Below are 23,899 nucleotides of genomic sequence, written 5' to 3'. Positions count from 1 at the left end.
CGCCTTGCCCAATCAGCCAGTCAAGGGGCTGGATCTCTCGGTACAGTTGGCTAGATCTTGCTTTGGTAAATTTCCGACGTGACATCACCAAGAGTGGCGCTTTTAAGGTGGGAAACGGCTCTCACTGCTTTGCCTTCACCTTGGCGCAGCTTTTGCCCAGATCCTCCTCCATCCTTTTCCTTCTCCTTTCCCAGGTCTGGGCTGGTGCAACCGGAGATCCGAGGCCGTAAACAAAGACTGAATAAATACTCCCTTTCTCTCCCCCCTCCCGCCCACCCCCGGTTGTCATAAAGTGGTCCAAGAATCTCTAGGCGCTGTCAATCCATCGCGCGCTCTGCCCCCTCCCTCTTTTTTTTTCCACATTATACTTTCTCACCAAGCGGAACCGGTGTGTGTTTTCCAGGTACGTTCGCTTTCAAGAAGGAACGTTACAATCATCCGGGGGCAATTTACGTGGGATGTCCACCTATCTTTCATCTGTCTAGAACTACGACTTCTTGCCCGTCCCTTCCATGTACCACCTTATCTCGGCGGTCCTCTCTGCAGAAGGCACTTTACAGGTAAAAAGGCAGGAATGTATTGACGCACCCAGCCCATCCTTTTAAAGCAGAGACAACGCATTCAACAAGTTGCACAATCGTTCCCGAACCGATTTACGTCCCGAAGCATACTTCTGCCGCTTTCCCCCTCTCCCCCCGTTGCGCTTCAACTGCTTAAAAAAACGCCCACGGGTGCTATTATATTTGGAGGGGGAAAGACTGTGTGTGTGTGTGTGTGTGCGTGCGTGTGCCGCGGCGTGCCCTCAGGACAAACATATAAACTAGATTCTAAATATTAGTATTTTGTTATTTTATAAGCATACAACCAAATTGCATACAGTCCCGTTTCTGCAGCCGAGTAAGAAATAAGTTAATGGTCAAAGTCCAAGGCGTGCACGTGGGTCAGAATCGCTGCCACCCAGAAGGAACCGCTTACAAGGGAGGTAGTGCTGCTATTCCGAGCGCTCTGATCTGGGGTGAATCCTCGACGGAACCAGTGGGAGTTACTTCCGTGTAGATGGGCAGGAAAAGCAGAGAAGCCCCAAGGATCCTTTTGCTGCCTCGGTGGGAAACGTCGCTGGGATGCCTCCTTATGTTCTGTTTCCCGCGTGGACGTTGCAGCCCACGCAGGTAATCGACGGACCGGCCGCGGGCGCTGGAGGGAAGGAACGGGGGGGGTGCGTGTTCCCGCGACCCTTTCCCAACAGCCTGCGGATTAGGGGGCTTTAGGCAGGCGCGCCTTTGCCCTTGTCCCCCTTCCCTCCCCCCCGCCCACGCGTGTCCACCCTCAGCGTGTTAAACGGAGAAAATTTGCCCCCACCCCCACCCGAACTTGCTTTGGCCGCCGATTGGAGATCTTGCAGGTGAAGGGACAAAAGGATTAACCGAGGACGCGGAAGGTAACTTCAGAAGGTGAGTAGATGTTCAGTCAGAGCTGTCATTGGGTCCCAAAGGTGCTTTTTTTTTTTTTTTTCAAGAGGCAACTGGACTTTCTGGTTTGTTTGTTTTCTTTGAAGACGTTTCGCTTCTCACCCAAGAAGCTTCTTCAGCTCTGACTGGGTGGTGGGGAATGGAAGGCTTGCCCCTTGAAAAAGCAAAAAGCACCCTTGGGACAACCATGACCTGGATGACCGAGACTCTCCATAGGCATGGAGCCGTCGTTGGGGTTAATGGGGCATGCACGCCACAGAGGTCTAGGAATGCACTGCTACACACACACACACCCGCCCTCCCCCACTCCCCATAGTGGTTCCGTGAAGGTAATAGGTCCTGCGCGGGTTGGTTTCAAAGCAAACCCCGCCGAACGTGCACAGGGGCTTGTTTCCAAGCAAGCGCAGCCTTCAAGAGAGACTTTTAATCTCCGAGTTTATTTGGGGGCAAGCCTCTTTGGCTTGCCTCGGCTCCCCTTCCGGAGCGCTTCTCTTTGTAAATTGAGCCAATCCATTAGGATTTCCGTCTCTTCCAAAAATGTCCCTGAACTTTCGAAGAACGCCTTGAGTCAATGGGATTCCCTCCCAGAAGGGAACTGTCTCCCCACCACCACCACCACCACCATCACCACCGGGCTATTTTTAGGAATCATATAAATAGAGGGGCGGGGCTGGCTGGGTTGGTTTGTTTTTATTTGTTTTGGTTTGGTTTTTTTAGGGACAAAGATTGGCAACGAAGGCGGGAAGAACCCTGAGCGGCCACCTTAAGTCCTCCTCCTCCTCCTCCTCCGGCTGCTGGCCCGTCGAGAGGCTGCCAGAGGGCTGGGAGGAGGAAAGCTCGGGCTCATTAGCATGAGAGCAGCCGCGTCAGCCGCCGCCGCCGCCGCCGCCCGTGGGCTGAAGCGCACGAAAAGGAAAAAGTGAGAGTTGGGAGGAGGGAAAGGGGGGGGGAAGAGGGGCGGGGTGGCGCGTGACGCAAGGGGACGGTGCCATTGACGCAACAGGCTTGGGATGCTCCGAAAATAGCAATCGCAAGAAGCGCCCAGTTTGCCCCGGCGGTGCCTGCTCCATTGCGCTGAGAAGACGGGGAAGCAACAGCCTGAGAGTGGGCCGGGCTATTTTAAGGCTCTGCGAATCGGAAACTCGAAAAGCAGCCAAGGGGGGTTTATTTTTAAAACCTTTTCCTGGGCGCTGCGTTTCCGAGACTGAGAACTTCCTTTAAGCTCTGGGACTGAAGTTGCTCCAAAGAGAAAGATTGGGCTGAGGCTACCAAGGGGTAACGCTAACTCCCTTCTCCTTTTGTTAATGCTGTTTAAGCCCGTGTAAGAAAAGGATGTCGTTCTGTTTGGAGTGACACGTAGTAATAAAAATCATCTTGAATAAGCGTGGGTGTGAGAGGTGGTTCCGAAAAGAGGAGCTCGCAAATAACTTTTTCTCTCTCGCTTGAACCATCACTGTTTTGCAAAGGGAAGTCAGGCCGGCATAAATGATTCTTTGCAGCGATGGAGAGGAAAAGCAGCGAAGGCCTTGGCATCCGCAGGCAAGGTGACCCCGGTTCTCCCTTGCCACCCGCACATTGAAACCTCCGGATTGTAGCGAGGTGAGCCCACATCCGGGCTGCAAAACTACGGGTGACCACTAGATGTCAACCCACTGACTTGCCTGCCTCTCTGCTAAATGGTACGGATTTTAGCAGCCCACACACCATAACCAAGAACAGGGCTACAAAACCAGGGACTCTACCTATACCTCCACCCAGTATCATTTCTGCATCAGCTACCAAGATTCAGGCGGTTTGCTGTTCTTCTCTGCCTAACTGCAAATACCAGTATTGGGAGGATCACTAGGTGGCAGCAAATAAGATTTTCAGTTTTTCTTTGGTGCCATCTTGTGGTCATCTGGTTTTCTGTTGCCCATCTGAGAGGTTGCTGAGGCCCAAATAACTCCCACACACGGATCAAGGCCATTCCTAATGTGTCTCCTGTCCTAATAATTGGCCAAATGGAGTGTATTTTCTTTTTGAGGCTTTAAATATTTTTGCTCAAAAATGTAGTATTAATTTGGACAGCATGGACTATAAAACAATGAAAACCAAACAGCTTTATATTATATATTTATATTATATATTTATATATTTTATATTAGTCTAAAGCTCTTCCAAAGTTGCCCAATTAGAATAATTTAGTATTGCATTTCTCCAATCATGTCAATAGGGGGCTGGACTCTGCAGTCAACATAACCAAGAACATTTTAAGTAACAGTGGTAAAACCTTGATGTATTTTCTAAGGTAAATGCATAATCACTCCCAATAATTTGTTGAATGTAGTCTCCTGTCTTCAATATTCAAGGTTGGTCTTTTGAGTCCTTTGCCATTAACCACAATTTAATTTGCATGTGCAAAATAATGTATTGTATAATTTGCCCCAAAATAGTTGTATTCTTTAAGAGGGCCAGCTGTTTCTATTTATTTCAAGGAAGTGGCATCCTATTAAAATATTTTATACACAAGCACTTGAAATAATGTCATTTTTCTATATTACATCATGAATGCTAGCAATAAGACATTATGGCTCTTTAATTTCTTTATATATTTTTTCTAAATCCCTAGGGATGCTACAAACATAAGAATTAGTATGGCTGTGGAATTTAGAAACTATAGATTTATGTAGGCATCTTAACTTCACTGCTACAAAACCATTTTTACAAACACAGACTGACATTTTGTTTGAAAAGTACTGTTCTAGTACTGATTTTGATATAGTTATTCAGAAATTTTCATGTATTCCTTGATAATACATCATAGGATGAAGTTATTTTCATCACTGAAGCAGTGGATGTGGATGAGAGCTATACTGAAACATAAGCTTCTACAATTTGGAGGAAATGAGGAGTGAAAGTCATTTTATAACTATATGTATGTACGCACACGTTTAAATTAGAAAATTAATTAGAGGTAAAAAAAATATTAACATTCAAGGTTGATTCACAAAATGAAAGTTATCCCTCTTTGTTTATATCATATTAAACAAAGTTAAGAGGATAAAATTATTTTATTCTTGTTGCTGAGTTTATACCTCAATTGATATGTCGTTACTTGCATGAGATCACTAAGTGGGAAATATTTTCCTTATATCATAAGCATTATTTTTAAATTAAAATCTCCCTTTAAAAAAATCAGAGGGGGGTTCTGTGGTCAGATTTTCTGTCAAATACCAGATGGTGCCCTGCATAATTTAAAACACTGCATTTTTTTCTTCTTCTATCCAATCATGTCTATTTCTCAGAGGCTGCCTGGAGAAGGTCCCTGCAGTTTTCTTAGGTTTTCAAAAGTGATTTGCTATTCCTTCTTTCCTGGTCCAAGGTCACTCAGTAGACTTTTGCTTAAGACAGAATTAGAACTCACCACCTCCAGTTTCTGGCCGGATGCTTCTTAACCACTATACCAAATTGGCTCTCGTGTTACATTACAAAGCTTCATATTATAAAATCTGCAGCTTATAAAAGGGAATGTGATAAAATATATAAAAGCACTACTCTGTGTATGCTTATCCTATTAAGTTCAACAACTTTCATGTAAGGGGCTATAGGGGAAGTCTAAATGAGAAGTATTATATAAGAACACAGTGCTCATAATAATTTAATGATACTTCTGTAATTAGGATTGAATCCTGAATGTGAACACATTTACTTACAACATGGGTAACAAATTAATTTCTTATATTGGAGGTCTGAGCGCATTTATTTGTCAATATTATTCCAATAATTTAACTAAAAAGACAATGAGGCTTGAGGCATAGATATTTTTATTTCTTGAACATGGGAAATACTCTGATTAGGAGTATAACAAAATGAATAAGATACTACTTCTCACACCAACCTAGATAATTTATATACCAAGAATAAATGAAAATATGGATGATGCAGTTTGTAATATGTAACAATTATTTTGTTTGTAACATTCAAAATAAACAATATCTCTTAATTTAATGCAAACTGCTTTTAAGTGTTTAAAAATGAAAACAGAGTCTTTAAATGTTGCTTCATGTGAAAGAAATGGTATAGGTAACTTTACCTATATTAGAACTGAGAATATTGATTGCCAATTTAAGACATGCTGCAAATTATGAGCTTTCCCCCAGGAACATGCATGAACATAATTTCAGGAAAGATAACAAAACCACCAACTGAAAAGACTGTGATAAATAGCCTATAAAAAGAAAATTATGTCATAATATGTTTGTATTGGCAATAACAAATAATTTTAGTTTTTAAAAAACGTGTCTGTATTTTAAGCAAAATTTGAGTAAATTTCCTCCATCTTTTTTTTAAACCATATTTATGAGAACTGAAAACTAACATTGATAAGATGGAAATGGAAAAAATGTTTTTGGACTATTAATAGTTGAAGAAAGAATTTAACTGTGCACTTTTTTTTACCCTCTCCTCAAATACCATGATAAATCTGCCAGAATGCCCTATTTAGGGAAATTAATCAAAGACACAAGAGGTTTTTTAAAAATCCATTCATGCAAAGATACAATACTATAGTTTTAAATATTAGTTGCGATTTCTGCTGATGCCAACATCTCAGTATGGAATGAATGTTAATTACAAAAAAAGCAACAATCTCTTTTTGCATCAATATTATTTCAGTTACAGTTCTTGACAAAGTAATACTTTCCTCATGTTTTAGTTACACTCTCTTTAAACTGTTATTTGCATAATATCCCCAAGACATATTTACTTTTGAATATGATTTATTGATTTAAATGCTTTTAAAATAAGCAATATGCTTTACTTTTCTGATTATCATAAAGAGTTTCCCATGCTATATTTGCAACATTATAGAAGAAACATAGTTTGGCCCTTATATTGTTAGGTACATATTTAATTACCATAGCTTTAGAATCCAAGTAATATAAAATTTCATTGCTCATTTTAAAGTTTTGAAGTTAACAACATAAACTTCAAGTTGAGTAATTAAGTAATCCTTATATAGACACTTATTAAAGTATTTATACATATTATCTTAAATCTACATCTATCATTTTGCCAATTAAAATTAGGACTTTAATTGCAATTAAGTAATTTAATTGCCAATTGAACAGCAAAATTGCTAAGTGACTAATTTTAATGCCTATTTTAATTACCAATCATGACTGGGGAGGGAGCTAATCAAGCAGTATCAGAGTAATGATGTGAAAAAAAGAAGAGAGAGAACAAACATCCATGGCTCCAGGCCTCAAAAAGAAGTCTACGTTAAATGAATGCAAACAGTTTTGTAGATGTAACAAAATCATGCCTTTGGATACCTAAATACTTGTACAGAGAATTCAGTGTAAGAGATTCTCTCTCTAGACCTGGAATGATAAAGGAAGAGCAATTCGACATTTTGTGGAATTCCTGCAAAAGAAAAACATCCACACTGACAGCATCTGGAATTCTGGTTGCGAAGAACAATTTTAGCCCCACATGCCATTGTAGGTTGAGAACCACTCTTGTAACCTAACAGTATCTCAGCAAAGCGTATTTCAGAACAAATTAACTTGGGAGATTAAAAATAACGTTAATCTTCTGGATTGTTTTGAGGAAAAGCTCTTCAATTTTCTGTTCTTAAAACATAAGGGTCACCTATGATTAGGAATATATAACAAAAAAGAGCGTCAAAATATTAATATCAAAAAGACAGCAACTGCAATAAAGCCAAAGTAATATTTACAAGAAAACATTAAGAGTCCATAGCATGAAGTATTTATTGTATGTTGCCTTTGTAATGAAAGGCGTATGTCATTGTGTTATCAGCAATGATAGTATATAGTGACAATTGAGCACATGCAAAGATGAATGAATACTTCTGAGCCAGTGGAAGACACATTTTAGAAGGTCCATATTAAAATATATTTCAATGAGAACATTGTTTTCTTGGATGTTTCCAACTAGTTTCTACCCTTTAATGTTTCCAAAATTATTCTTATTTAGATAGTAAGAGACATCTTCAAATTAACAAAGTGTTTTCCATGTCGGCCCTTATCATAAAACCTAATATAAGAACAGAAAGGTAATTGGAGCTTTTATGGGGAATATTTCTGCATTGCTTGTATGCAAAATATTTACTTCTAACAGCAGACAGTGTATCAGAGCTTCTTAAAAGGCTTATACTGAATTGTGGTTCAGAAGGAACCTTTCTCATTAATTGCTTTCTCAATTGATAGAAAACTTATTAACATTCCCTTAGCTAAACTACACATTACACTGCTGATATATACACTATTAGTGTCTAAGGGTTTCCTCTCTATAGCAAACTTTCTGGAAAGGTATTTTATACTGGCAGGAGTTGAGAAGGAAAGGTATTAAAGTCCCAACTGACTGCAACGTGGTCTCCGCACCCCCTGACCACTCTTTTGTAATTGCAAGGTGCAGGTGCTGGGGTGGGGAAATATTGGACTAAGATTACACATGATTCCATTTAAAGTTATATATTGACTAGAAGCATTTTGTCTAGAGATGCTGACTTACATGTGCATTTGCACATAGGCAATTTTAGACTGCTATTTTAAATTAGGCTACTGAAGGCAAACCTACCCCCGTTTTCATATCTATGAATGTTAAACCATTCTTTCAATGGTTCAATATATAAATGGTAGAGGTTTGGAATGATTATATGCTCATCTAAAAAAAAATGAAATGCTAGAGAACTCAGGAAAAAGAACTGATTAAATCCTAGAAGTTGCAGCCTAGGATAGCTTAGTCCAGTCCATTGCAGAAATAAAATACTGTAATATGATTCCTTTTTTCTTATTAAATCTATCCTTTAAAAAAACATTAGACTGGTTTGCATCCATAGTTTGCAAACAATAATTAGATAGGAGAGCATATGCTCTGAAACTATAAATAAAAAGGGGGCAACAATATATGGTTAAAAATTTCTTGAAATGTTTTCTACCTCTTTTATGTCAGAATCAGACATTATGGATAACTACAACATTTAGAAGCAATGTTCAAAATTTAAACACAAAAATACTTTCCATTAAATCTGATCTCTGTAAAGCCTTTATGCAAAAAAGCATTTTTCTAATGTAGTTCAGAATGCAGAACCTGAGGCAGGCAAAGATGATGAAGACAAATCCCTTAAGAATACTATTTTAAGGCCTATGCATGTTTTTCTGAAATCAACTTTGTAGGATTCAACAGGATTTCCCTCCTAGAAATACATGTTTAAAGCTTAAAGAATGCTATTCTACACCCATTAGATTGATTTCAAATTTCTCCGTTAAGATTAGCCTTATTAAATTAATGGGACTGTCATATTGTTTCATTGATTTCAGTGAATGTATTCTATTACTTTTGGAACTAACCCATCAACAAGAATCTGAATCTGAAAATATCATGTATAAGGTTCTTAATATTTTACATAATGATATCTCTAACAAACAAATAGGAATTGCTAAAGTATACTATAATTCAAAAGAGGATAACTAACCCTTTTCTATAATTGTTATGGAGACTGATTAGGTAAAATAAGTAACTGAGATAAATATGCTTTTTAAAAAACCATGTGAAAAAGTAACCATAAAATACAACAAAATACAAATTATTAGCTTCCTTCAGCTTTAACTATACATTTACCTCATTTTCTGGAACAGAAAGAATTGGGGAGTACAAACACACACAAACAGAAATAATGACAATATTTTAACAATATTTAATATTTTAAATAATATTTTAATAAGATACTGTAGTTTTAAATGCATATAATTCTTCTTTGTCAGGTTATAATATTATAATATATAATATTATAATACTAGGCCATATAAACATATCTGACAGTTTCGAGGATCCCAGCTGACAAATAGATGTTTGCAGGTTTTGAAATCCTTCTGCACTTTGCTCTCTTTCTTACTAGGCACACTGTAAAAATCCACTCTGTTCAATACCGTACATATTTCTCTACCAGCCATCCCCATTCAGCGCAATCGCATTTACTTCTCAGGGAAGGTAGCCACTTTGCCTCAGAGGCGAAAGGTTGCGCCCCGCATAGGATTACCACCTTATTGATTTTAAAAGTCTCCGGTCAAGGAATATAAATTGTCCAAAGCAATTCATCTTCTTGTTCAGTCATTAAATTCCCCCTCACCCCCCCAAAGAATATATTTGATTGATATTCTTGGGAGGTGAAAAGGCTAAAGGGGGACCATATGGCAACATGTTGCATTCCATATGTTATCTGCCCATCCATGCTTAAGCTGCCATTAGCAACATCTGCACCTAGTGGAAATCCAGCTGCGCTGAAAGCTATTGTCAAATTAAACGAAGAAAAAGAGATTGTCACTGTCAGCAGAGCATTTTTCTCGTTTTTCTCCGTCTGCAAAGGCATAAACGAGTGGATTAAAAGGGAGGGGAGGAGGAGGTGATACCAGGCGAGATTTCTTTTTCGTTTTTTTACAGGAAATGTGCTGTACAGTAAAAAAAGAAAGAAAGAAAGAAAAATAAAAGGCACGGACGGGTAAAGCAAACGGATCGAGGAAAAGATCTGCAAAAGCTTCCACCACGACACCGCAGTTCCTAAAAAGGCTGGTGGTGGTGGTGGTGGTTGTTTTTTTTCCCCGGAAGCTTTCAAAGGCGTAGAAAGAGCTTCTCTCCGCCCCTTAAGGTCTGCTCGAGCTACAAACAGCGGGTTCATTTAGGGGTGGGGACAAAGGTGAGAAGCTCCTCCTTCCCCGCCACCCCGCCACCCCCACCCCAATGGATTCAAACGGAGAACTTACTTTTCCGGAAGCGCGGGCTTCCTGCACCTTGGGTCCAAACGATGCGCCTCCCCGCCTCCGCCCACGCACGAATAAATAAATAATACTAGTAATTGCCCCACACATACGCTAGGCCGCTCCATTACGACTTTCGTGGAAAAGAACTCGGTGCGCGCACGGAAAACCAATAGCGGCTTCAAGAACTGGGCAGCTGCGACTTCACATTGTTGCGAACGGATGAGGAATAGTAATAGTTACCTTTTTTTCTTTGCCCTGGGGCTCCGCCAGAAGCCCGTTTTTTTTTCTTCTGCCAAATGCCCGCTTCCCTCGCCCTCTTTTCTTTCTTTCTCTTTCTTTCTCTTCCAAACCGGTGGCTAAAACTCTCTCCATTCCAGGGTGCAACATTTTCGCTTCAGAGGCAAAGCGGGCTAACACCTCCGGGAAGTGGGGGGGAGTGGTGGTGGTGGGGACGACGACTGTCCGCCGCGGGCAGCCTCTTCGGAGGAAGATTTCGGGGTTGCAAACGGGGCGGCCAAAGGGCGACGGTCTTCCCCCTTCCTTCCCCGCCGTTTCTTCCAAACCCCCGGAGTCGCTTTTCACACAAAAGCGCCCTTTGTAACCGCAAGCGCGGCTCCGGCAGCCAAGAGCGTCAATCCCTCGTCAGCGAAACGGCTCTCCGTGACGGCAGCGCCAAGCTGTATAAATAGCCCGGCCCAGCCCGGGTAACAGAAAGGAGGGGTGGGGGGGTGGAATTTCCATTGAGGCCGCCAGGAATGGAAACAATAGCTTTGGGGCAGGAGAGCGCGCTCGCGTGGTTCCTTGCTCGCGCCGGGCTGAGCGCGCGCCACCCGGGGGACGGCGCCTGGCTCTGCGCCAGCTCGGGCGTCGCGAGGGTTTCCCCGTTGTGGCTTTCCCGCCAGAAAGGCCGTTCTCATTTTTTTTTCTGTCTCCTGTGCACAATCTTTGTACTGTTTTCCTGTCGCCGCCTCAGCATCTATTTAAAAATCTATTTAAAGAAAGGGGGTGGGAGGAAATCGACCGCCCCGCGGTTTAGATTTATTCCTTGCGGAAAATCTTTCCTTACAGAAATACTTTTGAGACTGCAAACTTGATGTGACCGGGTTTTGGATTCTTTTGTGTATGCGCGCGCTGTCAAGTCAGCTTTTGCTCCTGGCGACGTTTGCAGAAATGATGTTCCTTTGCTCCCTTACCTAACCTGAGAGAGAATGACTCACCTAAAAATCATCCAAGCTGGTTTTATACCCAAAACTGGAGTAGAACTCAAAAGTCTCGAGGTTTCTAGCCTGGTGCTTTCACCCCTACACATTAAACTGGCTTTTGCTGAGATTCTAGAAAACTAAATTTAACAAGGAGCCATTTTGTCTCTCATGCTTAAAAAACAGTTATATTATTGTTATTATTGATGGTGATCTAGCCAAAAGAGGTAGTCTTCAACTTACAATCATTTGTTTAGTGACTAAAGCAGAGGTCTCCAAACCTGGCAACTTTTAAGACTTGTGGACTTCAACTCCCAGAATTCCTCAGCCAGCATAGCTGGTTGGAGAATTCTGGGAGTTGAAGTCCACAAGTCTTAAAGTTGCCAAGTTTGGGGTCCTCTGGACTAAAGTTACAATGGCACTGAAAAATGTGGCTTACGACTATTTTTTACATTGCTACAGCATCCCTGTGGACAAAGGGTTTCATATTTATGATGGTTGCAGTGTTCTGGAGTCAGGTGACCACTTTTTGTGACCTGACAAGTAAATTCAGATTTGCTTAACAATTGTGTTGCTAACTTAATTGCAGTGATTCACTTAACAACGGGGGCAAGAAATGTCATAAAATGGGGTAACACAACTGTCTTACCAACAGAAATTTTGAATTCAGTTATGGTTATCAGTCAAAGTCTATCTGTATTACTTAGCTAATACTCCAGTGTAATTTAAATAAATGCAAGTTATTCCCTTTCCTTTTGCTCAACCCAGATAATTAATTCATCCTTGCCCCCTTTTTGCAGTCATTTTTTTCTCCCCAGTCCAAGCTTGTTCCAAGAAATAAAGGGAGACTCCTGCTAATTGTTGGCTGCTGCTGCTGCTGCTGCTGTAGTAGGCATACATTACACTTTAAGCAAGTATAACAGCATCTATCTCATTTGTAATTAAAAAAAATACTGGTAATCATAATATTTTGTCATGCCCTTTTGACTAGACACAGCTCAGTTTATAAAATATATAAAGAAATTGCCAAAAAAACCACCCTATTCTATAACCTAATTTAAGATCACCATCAAAATATAGAGGTTTAGTAACATGAAAGGTTAATACTGGTAGCTTCTAATGTAGTGATTAGAATCTGTATCTAAATAACAAAATAGTGACTGGTTACAGCTTTGTGCTTTGTTGGAAAACTGCCTAGCTACCCAGAAAAGAGATTAAGTAAAGTGGTGGGCCTTAAAATCATGCTTAAGATTACCAGAGTGTGATCCTAGACAATCTATTTAGAGGAATGCATGTGATACTTCTCTAAGACTTTTTTTAATGTAGTAGTTAAAGAAAATATAATATGCTGCATATCTACTCCAAGCAACAGCAACGCCATTGCAAGGTTGATTGCTTGCTTGCCTTCTGGCTTGATCAGATAAAATCACATGTACCGTATAAAATACATGCTCAGATACTAAACATATTTCCTTTGCTACTGGATAAAATGCAGCCAACTCAATACTTCAGTGGCTATACATCAGTCAATTTCCAGATAACCTGTTCATCTTCAAAAATATTAGCCTGCCTGATTTGTTAATTCACAGATCAGCAAACCAATGCATCCTGAGATTGCCCCATCAATGTTCAGTGATTAAAATGGTTGAATTTTTACAGAACTACTTTTATTTCCTGAAATTATAGCCAGCCACAATACAATCAATAAAATGTGCTTTTAAATTATATTGAGAGATTTTGGGGTTTTTAAGAGTGGGAATAATTGTGGATTGTCTTTTGTATACCTTCCACTCTCATTCTCAGCTTTAAAATTGCATTGAACTGAACTGAACGGAGTATTTTATTTGGCCCAATGTGATTAGATACACAAGGAATTTGTCTCCAGTGTAGAAGCAATTTACAGGCAAAGCAACAGCATAATAATCATAATAATACCAATAAGAGGGTATAGTAAAGAACATATTAAAAAGGATAATAATACTGTGTAAGTAAATATGCATAGACATTAGACAGCACTGTGAAAATTAGGTGTTCAGCAGAGTGATGGCACTAGGGAAAAAAACTATCTTTGTATCTAGTTGTTTTGGCATGCAATGCCCTTTACTGCCATTCCTGCACCACAGCGAGGGGGGGCATTTTTGCCCTCCTCAGGCTCCGGAGTTTTTTCGCCTCCAGAAGGGCGAAAACAGCCTTCCTGGGCTCCAGAGGCTCTCTGGAAACCAGAAAGAAGCCCATTTCTGGCCTTCCCGAACTTCCGGGAGGCCTGGTTTTTGTTCTCCCCGAACCTCCGCGTGCACCCTATACTTAACTACATCCAAAATGGCTGTACACCCTATACTTAACTACATCCAAAATGGCTGTACACCCTATACTTAACTACACCCAAAATGGCTGTACACCCTATACTTAACTACATCCAAAATGGCAGCCAGGAGTGGGATTTGGGGGTTCTCCGAACTGCACAGAATCTTAGCACAGGCTCTCCTGAACCCCTGCGAACCCCCAGCAGCCCACCCCTGCTTGCAACAAATACCTGATAGTGCAATTAAAAAAAACACAGTCTGCCTTAACTTAGTGCCCTATGGATGTGTTAAGATTATATTTCTAAAAACTCCCTAGCAAAGCAGCAAGGGGTAGGAAAGTGTTTGTTGGCTACAGGCCTGCTTGCCTGCTAACAAGTAGGGCAATGAAGAAAGTGAGTGAGGTCACGTTGTGGACATGATCAAGGACAATATGTTTCTTCCCCAGTTTTATAGATTTTCAGAAATTAAAGTAAAATTAATACTTAGCTATTGCTTTCATGTGTCAGAAATAGTAGACAGGCAAACTGAATTCAGATTTATCACCCCGATACAAATCATGGTCAGCAACAGAGGTGGTATTCAGCAGGTTCTGACCAGTTCTGGAGAACCGGTAGCGGAAATTTTGAGTAGTTCGGAGAACTGGCAAATCCCACCTCTGACTGGAGATTTTACAGTATCCTTCCCCTGCCACGCCCACCAAGCCACGCCCACGGAAGCAGTAGTAAAAAAAATTGACTCCCACCACTGGTCAACAAGAAGGTGGATTGTTTCATCAATTAAAAATATTTTTCTGCAGTGAAACATTGCGAGTGGCTATAAACATTGCTATTTAGAACTCAAATTTAGAGAAAATTTTAATTGAGTGGCCAGCCTGTTTAGAAGTGATATATTGGAATGATGTCGCTATTTATTGACATAAATATTTAATATAAATCTCCCTTCCATATCATATGTAAATAATATTCATTCAGATTTGCTGATACAATGACTATCGCAGAGCTTTACCACTGGTATAAAGACATTGAAAATAGTCCTGTCCATTTCTGAAACAAATGTAAAATGCTGGTATTAGCCAGATAAGAGCCAGAATGGATTAAGAGTGAATTGTCTAAGGATCTCATCTTTCTTAAATCCATATCTAAGATCACATTCTGGCACTATTGTTGATATCTTTCAGCAAATAATAAGAACCAGATGCTAAGTAAAAGAAATTTCCAGTGGAACTCTCATATTGGATGGAATAATTTTCCCAAAGAGTCCCAACTAGGTGGTTATTTTTCTGGTGCCAGAATTTTTTTCCAGGTTTTTAATTTTAGGTCTTCTAAGGTTCTTTCTGATATTGTTCCTAGTTGCAGTTTCCATATATACTTTTTTCACAATTCATTTCCATTTTTCAATATCTACTCTTTATACTATGAAAAAAAATCTATTCCACATTTAGGACCTTAAATCTTCCTTGTATCCTTCACTAATTCTTGTGGCCTTTCATTATAAGAAATAAAATCGAACACACTGTTTGATATATTCTTGTCTTTGCTTTTTATACCTATGAATAAGATAATGTTTCAGGAAAAGTATAAATAATAGGATAATGCTTCAGGAAAAGTATAAATAATATAAACAGGCTGCTGTTTTCAGACCCATTCTTTTATGTGAGATGCTACCATGATACTTTCAACCTGGTTGGATTTTGTGTTGATTAACGATTGAGCCACATATCCTTAATCATGTAGAAATAATTCTGGGATGTGTTATAGATCATTGTCTGCTAGAGCATCCACTAACTATACCGCTTGCGAATGGATTATGATTTGGATCAGTTAGCAATATGTAAATCATATTGATTTGGAGATTGTTCTGCTTTCTGTGCCAAATTATGTGATATGAAACTAGTAAGCATGTTTGAGCTTCCAGTATGTTAATAGAAGCCTAATTAGAAATAATGTGATTCTTGTTTGAATAATATAGGCTAATTATAATTGGTTATTGTAAAAATAATAACAGATTTGATTTTGCTTTCTAATGATCTTGAGTATTGAAATTTTGTGATAAGGAAACTAATGCATTCACATTTGCTTATTTTATCAATATAGTCTAATTTTGTTGGGTCTTCTATCGAATTAACTGATGAATATAACACTCAGTTTTGATTTAGTGTCATTCATTTTTTTCATTTATTAATAAGCTTCTTTGGTTTGAAGAGCAATATGTTTGTTTTTGCTAATAATATTAAATAAGAATCAATTTTCATATCATCATTCATCTGCTTCTTCATATTGAATAGCCAGAATTCATTTAACTGAAGTATAGCAGATGTAAAATGAAGTTTTTGCTTAATGCTGTACACATCGTTTAATGCTTGCAGTCATCAGAATTGTCTCTTTATGACAGTATTTGCTGTTAAAATAAAATTGTATTACTTACAGAGATTTGGTATATTCTTTTACTGGACACACTGCAATTTAGTCTTCCAGCATCACGGATCTTGTAGTAGTTCTATTCCTGAAGAGAGCTAAACCCACATTAAAAAACAGCCCAACCTAAAGTTGATAAGCATGGGGAGTGTTGTGTCATGAAGCAGGAGAGAAGCAAATTCAGGATAAAGGGTGGGGGGGAAAACCCAATTTTTAACCACAAGCTAAGGATGATTTCAGGCTACCTCTAAAGTGGGCTGGGAATCAAGGAAAGACAATGTCATGAAGACACAACAGGAAAAAAAAAGATTGTGGGAATATATGCACACACAGAGACAATTTTATAAGGTTCTTGTAGTCACGCCAGCCTTTAGAAGCAGCCACCTCAGTGCTTCCTCCAGAAAGTTTTTGTTTTTTGGGAAAAAAAGTTTTTTTTTTCCAGAAAGAAAACCTTGCAAACTTGAAGTGCTGTTCAATAAGTACATGAAATCCCAGCTATTGTTTGTAAGAAAAACGGAGCTCAATTCCTGGAGATTTCATGGAGATACCTATATAGTTTTCTTGACAACAGACACAAGTGGCTTGCTACTGCTTTTTTCTCAAAGTATTTTTTGACTTCCCACTTTGGCCTAGAATCCTGGGATTTCTCATCCAAGCATTAACCATGTCTGACTTGCTGTCCTTTTGAAATCAGCCAAGATCATCTAGACTCTCCAGACAGAAGAAATCAGCTACAAGAGAGGCACTGAAGAAATGAACATCGCCTTTAAAGGTGGTATTTTCATTAGAACTGCAACATGAGGAAATAGAGTTAATGACACTATATACATCCGGTGCAGTTGCTGTTTAGCTTTTAAGAATTAGAAATCTTACCTGAATTTGTGCAATTAACTTCACATCTGTCTTAATGTGTTTCTGGTAGAACATTAGAGAAAATCAGGAGTCAGAAGTGTGAATCTGCTGAAATGGCATCAGACTTGCTCTTTTGAATGTTCTGTTTAGGGTTGGCTTTGTGCTTTCAACTTATAGGGAACAGGGCTGGTTACTTGAGGGGCTGCCTGCTTCCCATAGTATCTGCCCAGACAACCCAATCTGGTTGGATGTTCCAGATTCCTTTGATTAAACAACACCATTTACCAGGACCCCCTTCTCTGTAGCAGTCCTCTGGATTTGAACAGGTCTCACTCTTGTAGTGTTTCAAAGGGCATGAAGACTTGGCTCTTTGCTCAGGCAAATATAATTGAAAGCCCCTTTTCTTCTTCTTTGTTCCTATCTGGGTTCATTATGTCTGCCATCTTTCTCCTTTTTTGTTTTGGGTTTTCTTGGTTTGTTGCTATTTTTTTTTAAACAGTTTGTAAAGCACCCACAATTGTTGGGAATCAGGCAGCATATGCATTTAATAAATTACTATTATTTCCTTTTAGGTTGTTGTATTTGTGCATAAAACAAATTAGCTTAAAGTCTCCCACATTCCTCATGCACATTAATTTAAATAGGTAGGGCTTCAGTTGAGTCTCTTGTTTAAGGGAAGAAGATAAGTGTTTGATTGATTAATTGATTGATTGAATGTGTGCCATCAGATTGGCGTCAACTCTTAGCAACCAAAAGGATAGATTGTCTCTAAGAGGATCTGTTTTCACCTGGTCCTTCAAGTCTTATAACAGTGCACCAGTGGTGGGATTCAATTTTTTTTACTACCGGTTCTGTAGGCATGGCTTGGTGGGCATGGCAGGGGAAGGATACTGCAAAACCCCATTCCCTCCCCATTCCACTAACCTGCTTTCCAGCTCTGTTCTCCTGTGCAGGGCAACAAAAGAAGATCCAGCCAATCAGCTGGGACTCGGGAGGCAGAGAATAGATGGGGGCGGGACCAGTCGGAGGTGGTATTTGCCGGTTCTCTGAACTACTCAAAATTTCCATTACCAGTTCTCCAGAACCGGTCAGAACCTGCTGAATACCATCTCTGCAGTGCACCCATTACCACACTAACTGAATCCATCCACCTTGCTCTGGTCAGCCTCTTCTCTTTCCTTCCAGCTTTCCCAGCATAGAACCTTCTCCAAGAGCAAGGTCTTTACCAGGTTGTCCAAAATATAGTCATTTGAGCCTGTATATTTAAAGTGAAAACTGTAGGTTGACTTGTTTGCTTCCCCCACCTTGGGTACCTATGGGTATTTTCCAACAACGAAGTTCAAAAGCATTCCAGCCTGGTTCTTCAAAATCCAGCTTGTACTTCCATAGAGTATCTCAGGGAAAACCAATTCATGCATGATTCTAATCTTTGTAGATAAAGACACATCATAGCATCTAAATATTTTCCCCCAGGTCTTCATTGTTACTCTACCAGTTGCTAGCCTGTGGTGTATTTCTTGACTTCTGCTTCCTTTCCTATCAATAGCTGATCCTATGATGACGACACTATCTGCTACTTATCTCCATTGTTAGTTTTAAAAAGAGAGAAGTGTGCTGTCCAGCCAGTGTATGGGAATTGGATAGTTAGGTAGCAATTGTGAGCTGTTCCCTTGAGGGAATGCATCATGATAAATGTAGTTAAGGTATCCTGGGAAATGTAGTCCATGTCACGTGACCACATCTGTAATCTTAATTGGTCACTAAATTGACCCTCGATGGGTTGGGGGAGTTTTCTTCACTTTGGCTGAACTCATGGACTCATGGTAACTGTTCTACTTCTATCGTTACAAGATGGGACAAAAAGGATAGGAGATAAACCATCTTTTTACCTACAAGACAGATATGCAAAGGATTGGTCATTAAAGAACTTCGTCACAAATGTGAGTTATGAGGATACCTGATGAACCAATAAAAGTACTTTGTTATGGATGTTTTGTGGAGTTTATCTATTTGCATCTGTACAGGATACAGAATAAGAAGTACACATAAAATGCAATTCAATTCCATCCTTTATACATTTTAAATTTACAAATTTGTATTATGTGTTTTACCTTAGGTCTCCCATTTACAAATCTTTGAAATAATTAGCTTATATCAATAGAATTCCTTCTCAATCTGTTTTCAAATCAGGTTTTTTTCAAAAGATAAAAACTGTATTTTAGGAAATGATTTTAGTATCTGGATTATTTCATTTCTTGTCACTGTTCTCAGATTACCCTTTTCTCTTGTATAACATTCCATATTAAAGGACTGATTCTCTGATACACTTACAGTTGTAGCATACATTACCTGTAATGACACCCAAGCTACCGTGTTTCTCACATAATAAGGCCGGGCCTTATTTTTTTTTGAGCCCCGAAAAAACGGCTAGGCCGTCTTTTCGGGGGTAACTTAATTTTTCCCCTTTCATCCTCATCTAGAGCGCCCCGCGGGCAGCCTCGCCACCAGCCGCTCCTAACGGGCGATCATGGCGAAGAGAGCTCCCTACTCCCACCAAACACCTTTGCTGCAGAGAGCTCCCTACTCCCACCAAACACCTTTGCTGCAGACCCAAGACCTTTGGCACCTGCCTCTGTTGCTTTCCCTTCTGCCCATTCCGCTGCCGTTTGGAGTGCCGTTGGAGCTGCCTCTGCCGTTTGGAGCTGCCTCTGCCGTTTGGAGCTGCTCTGCGTTGAGCGCCGCGCCGTTTGAAGCTGCCGCTTCCGCGTTTGGAGCACTACCACTGTTTGAAGCACCACCGCCACTCCAAACACGGCGGCAGCTCCAAGCGCGAAGCGGCAGCTCCAAACGTGACGGCGGCACTCCAAACGGCGGCGGCAGCTCCAAATGGCAGAGGCAGCTCCAAACATGGAAGCGGAGCCACCGCCGCCGTTGGAGCTGCCGCCGCTGTTTGAAGCACCACCGCCACTCCAAACACGGCGGCAGCTCCAACGCGGAAGCGGCAGCTCCAAACGTGACGGCGGCACTCCAAACGGCGGCGGCAGCTCAACGGGCGGCGGTGGTTCCGCTTCCGTGTTTGGAGCTGCCTCTGCCGTTGGAGCTCGCCGCCGTTGGAGTGCCGCCGTCACGTTTGGAGCTGCCGCTTCCGTGTTTGGAGCTGCCGCCATGTTTGGAGTGGCGGTGGTGCTCCAAACAGCGGTAGTGCTCCAACGCGGGCGGCAGCTTCAAACGGCGGCGGCGGCTCAAACGGTGGCAGCAGCTCCAAACGGCGGCGGCCGCTCCAAGCGGCAGAGGCAGCTCCAAACGGCGGCGGCGGCTCCAAACGGCAGAGGCAGCTCCAAACGGCGGCAGCAGCTCCAACGGCACTCCAAACGGCGGTGGTAGCTCCAGCAGCACTCCAAATGGCAAGTCCCCCCACCCTTCCCCCTATTTTGCATGTTTTAAACTAGGCCTAAATTTGGGGGGAGGGGCTTAAATTGATTTTATGCCTAGAAAACATGCTGGGTCTTCCTATTGGTGGAGGCCGTATTGTTGGAGAAACACGGTATAAGTACAATTTTCAAGCTCAGATATAACAATTCCAGTTTGTCAAATTGTGGTTTAGTAAGTTGGGATTTAATGTTAGCTGTTTGCTAACCCAGTAGGAGCAGTTTGTACAACTTCAGTTTCAGTCTTGAACCAAAACAGTGAGCCTGCTCTTTCCTTTTATGAATTTAGAGACAATGATTGATCCATTCTCTTAGTGCCAGGAACTATTCTCTCTTCCTATCTCTGGGGCTTAAATGAGCCATTCCAATCAGTCACACACATACAGAGGGAGACATACACATGTAGATTCGCAAACAGCCTCTTGTCAAAGAATTACTCATGGTAGACAGTATTTTGAGACTGACTTTGGCACTGGGAATGAGAACCACTATTTTCAATGCTTCTTCTAAGGCCAGTTATAGTCTGTAATGATAGGAGAGGTCAAGATCTAAGATTTCTATGGTAGGGTGCCATATAGCCCAATTTCCCCCACTTCCCTATTCATTTTTATATATTTAGTTGTATACCTGGCCTCTGAATCAAACAGGAGATGTAATCAAGTCCTATCCTCTTGCTTGGAGGCTGGGTGGGTCTGGACAGAAAGGAACAGACTCGGACTCAAATAATAGCTCAAATCAAAAAGAATAACTCAAAGTAAACTGCTCCAAACTCGATTGCAGAAAATATGACTTCAGCAACAGAGTGATCAATGCCTGGAACTCACTACTTGACTCTGTTGTTACATCCTCAAACCCCCAAAACTTTAACCTTAAACTGTGGACCTCACTCCATTCCTAAGAGGTCTGTAAGGGGGTGTGCATAAGCGTACCAGTGTGCCTACCATCCCTGTCCTACTGTCCCCATTTATTCGTACCCATTTATTATGTATATACTTATACCTGTTTATACTCAATATGTTTATATGTTGTGTTCATACTTACACTTGTTTTCTCATACATGCTTGACAAAATAAATAAATAGCAAATAAATAAATAGCTCTGGTTTGGGAAACAACTGAGGCAGGATATATTTCATTTTTTGTTATGGGGACTTTGTACTGAATTAGTTCATCATTTGGGTGCCCTCTGGGACTCACAGGCGCTTGCTTAAGTATTAAGTGGTAGCTAAAGCCCGGAACCATTCGACCCATGTGACATCAGTACTTTTGCTTCTGAGTGTTAGATGCTGATTGTCATCTTTAAAGCACTATATAGTTAGGACTTTGGTATCATCTGAATTGCCTTTTTCTAGTGATATCTGCCCATTCAATGTGATTTAGAAGGGAGGTCCCTTTGAGTCCTAAAGCTAAAGAAATATTTAGGACCAAGAAGATAGGATTTTTTTAAAAAAAATAAATTTTATTAAACATTTTCCAACAATTTATAACATATCAACACTTCCAACAACGTTACAGCATCGTCAATGTTCATATTCACATATTAGTTGCTTTGTTACTTTTATATCTATTGTTTAAGTGGGTGTACCAGGAATCCCGGACCAGATAATACCCCGATTCACTTTTATCTTTTAACTGTAAGGTCAGTCCCCTTATCACAGTCCCCTCAGATGGTATATTATCCTGTTTCCAGTAATGGGCATACGCAATTCTGCTCGCAGTTGTTATATGTAAAATAATGTATTTGTCTGTCTTAGTATAATCTCCCCTTATTATTCCCAATAAAAACAGTTCCGGTCTGAATTCAATTTTTTGTTTCGTTATTTCCTCTAACCACTTTTTAATCCTACTCCAGTAACTCTTGGCTTCCTGACATGTCCACCACATGTGGAAGTAGGTGCCCTGTTTACTTTTGCATTTCCAACAATCTGGGTTTCTGGTTGGAAACATCTTTGCCAATCTAGCAGGGGGAAGAAGATAGGATATTTATGTTGCTGCTTTCCTTCTGTGGAATAGCATTCTTCCGAGATTAGGTCCTGTTGGTATTTAGGAAAGTCATTGATTATGTACTGCCAAGTCAGTGTTGATGGTTAGCAACCACATATAGTGTTCTTTACCATAATGAACTGTTCCCAACCTGGCCCGTCAGGTCTTCCAACAGTGAGGAAAGACATTAACATATTTTAGGAAGTCTTTAAAGAGTGATTTGTGATATGGAATCCCCTACTGACATAAGTTATTTTCATCTGATTTAGATACGTTATTTCTCAGTGTAGTAGGATTTAAATGGTGTTCGTGTTTGTATTTTGTTATTGAATGTTTAACACATTTGCTGAATTGGGTATATAGAAATTAGAGTTGGTTGTGATTGAAGCAGCATACTTGCCTGAGTAATAATTACTCAGCTAATAGAATTTGCATATATTGATTGAATGTTTACTATGGACATATTTAGATATTTAGTTGGGAAAATGGGTGAAGAAAGTTTAAGATGTGCAAGTGAATAGTGTTTAGGCTGGGTAGTGAATTAGTGGATAGTGTGTAGTCCAGTGTGAGGAATAAATGTTTGTCAAAAGATGGGAGGGGGAATAGAAGAAGAGAAAAAAATAGAAGAAAAAAACTCAGATAGAAATGAAATAGTTTTAATCAAACTTTAAACCAAGAATAACCATCAGAAATGGTATTCAGCAGGTTCTAACCAGTTCTGGAGAACCGGTAGCGGAAATTTTGAGTAGTTCAGAGAACCGGCAAATACCACCTCTAACTGGAGATTTTACAGTATCCTTCCCCTGCCATGGCTACCAAGCCACACTCACAGAACCGGTAGTAAAAAAAATTTGAATCCCACCACTGATAACCATAATCAAATATTAAAAACAATAAGACAAAATATATCCAAAGTTAAGCTACAAAAGTGCAATTTTCCTGAAGGAAATAAAGTAATAACTACAACTAAAAGAAATGACCCAGGAGAAAATTGTTAGATCTCAAGGATAAAAATTCTGACAGCAATTCAACAGTCCAAATGCAACACATTAGAAATCTTTAAAAATCAATGGCAGTGGTAAACTGAATGCTGTACAAAATGTAGAAGTGACATTAGGTTGCGAAGATGAAAGAAGTCACTTTTGCTGGCTGAAAAAAATAAGAAACATCAATTAGGAAGGTACAGATAAAAGTCACAAAATCAGAACTAATTTAAGTATTAACAATTTAAGAAGTTGCACTAAGTATAAAATAGGAGCTAACTAAGTTTAAAAAGAAGTTCAACACAGGTGTTACCCTTAATTTTGCATTAACTTTTCTTCAAAAGTTCTGTCTTACTTCTGTCTTAATTAAAACTCCACTTTGCCCTTCATATTCAATACCTACTCCATTACCTTATACCAATCTATTAATATCAAGTAGCTGAATTAGTAAAACTGTAAACATTTGGGGGAGAAATTGGCTGGCTGTTAGCAAGAGGAAAATATTAA

The 23,899-nt window shown here is 40.1% G+C and overlaps 2 long non-coding RNA genes across 2 annotated transcripts; one reads left to right on the top strand and one right to left on the bottom strand.

Moving 5' to 3' along the window:
• Positions 1-74: 74 nt before the first annotated feature.
• LOC148133159 (uncharacterized) lies at positions 75-4,816 on the top strand. Its single transcript, XR_015746538.1, has 3 exons — positions 75-1,451; positions 2,187-2,388; positions 3,682-4,816. It is a non-coding gene; the product is annotated as an uncharacterized LOC148133159 (long non-coding RNA).
• A 439-nt stretch (positions 4,817-5,255) lies between these two features.
• LOC148133158 (uncharacterized) lies at positions 5,256-11,038 on the bottom strand. Its single transcript, XR_015746537.1, has 2 exons — positions 10,235-11,038; positions 5,256-7,100 (listed from the first exon to the last, which is right to left on the bottom strand). It is a non-coding gene; the product is annotated as an uncharacterized LOC148133158 (long non-coding RNA).
• Positions 11,039-23,899: the final 12,861 nt, after the last annotated feature.

The sequence above is a fragment of the Notechis scutatus genome, chromosome 1 (genome assembly GCF_049901735.1).
Source record: "Notechis scutatus isolate UNSWTSFEM ecotype Mainland chromosome 1, rNotScu1.2, whole genome shotgun sequence".
In the NCBI taxonomy this organism is placed as follows: domain Eukaryota; kingdom Metazoa; phylum Chordata; class Lepidosauria; order Squamata; family Elapidae; genus Notechis; species Notechis scutatus.
This window is presented reverse-complemented; position numbering and strand designations above follow the sequence as displayed.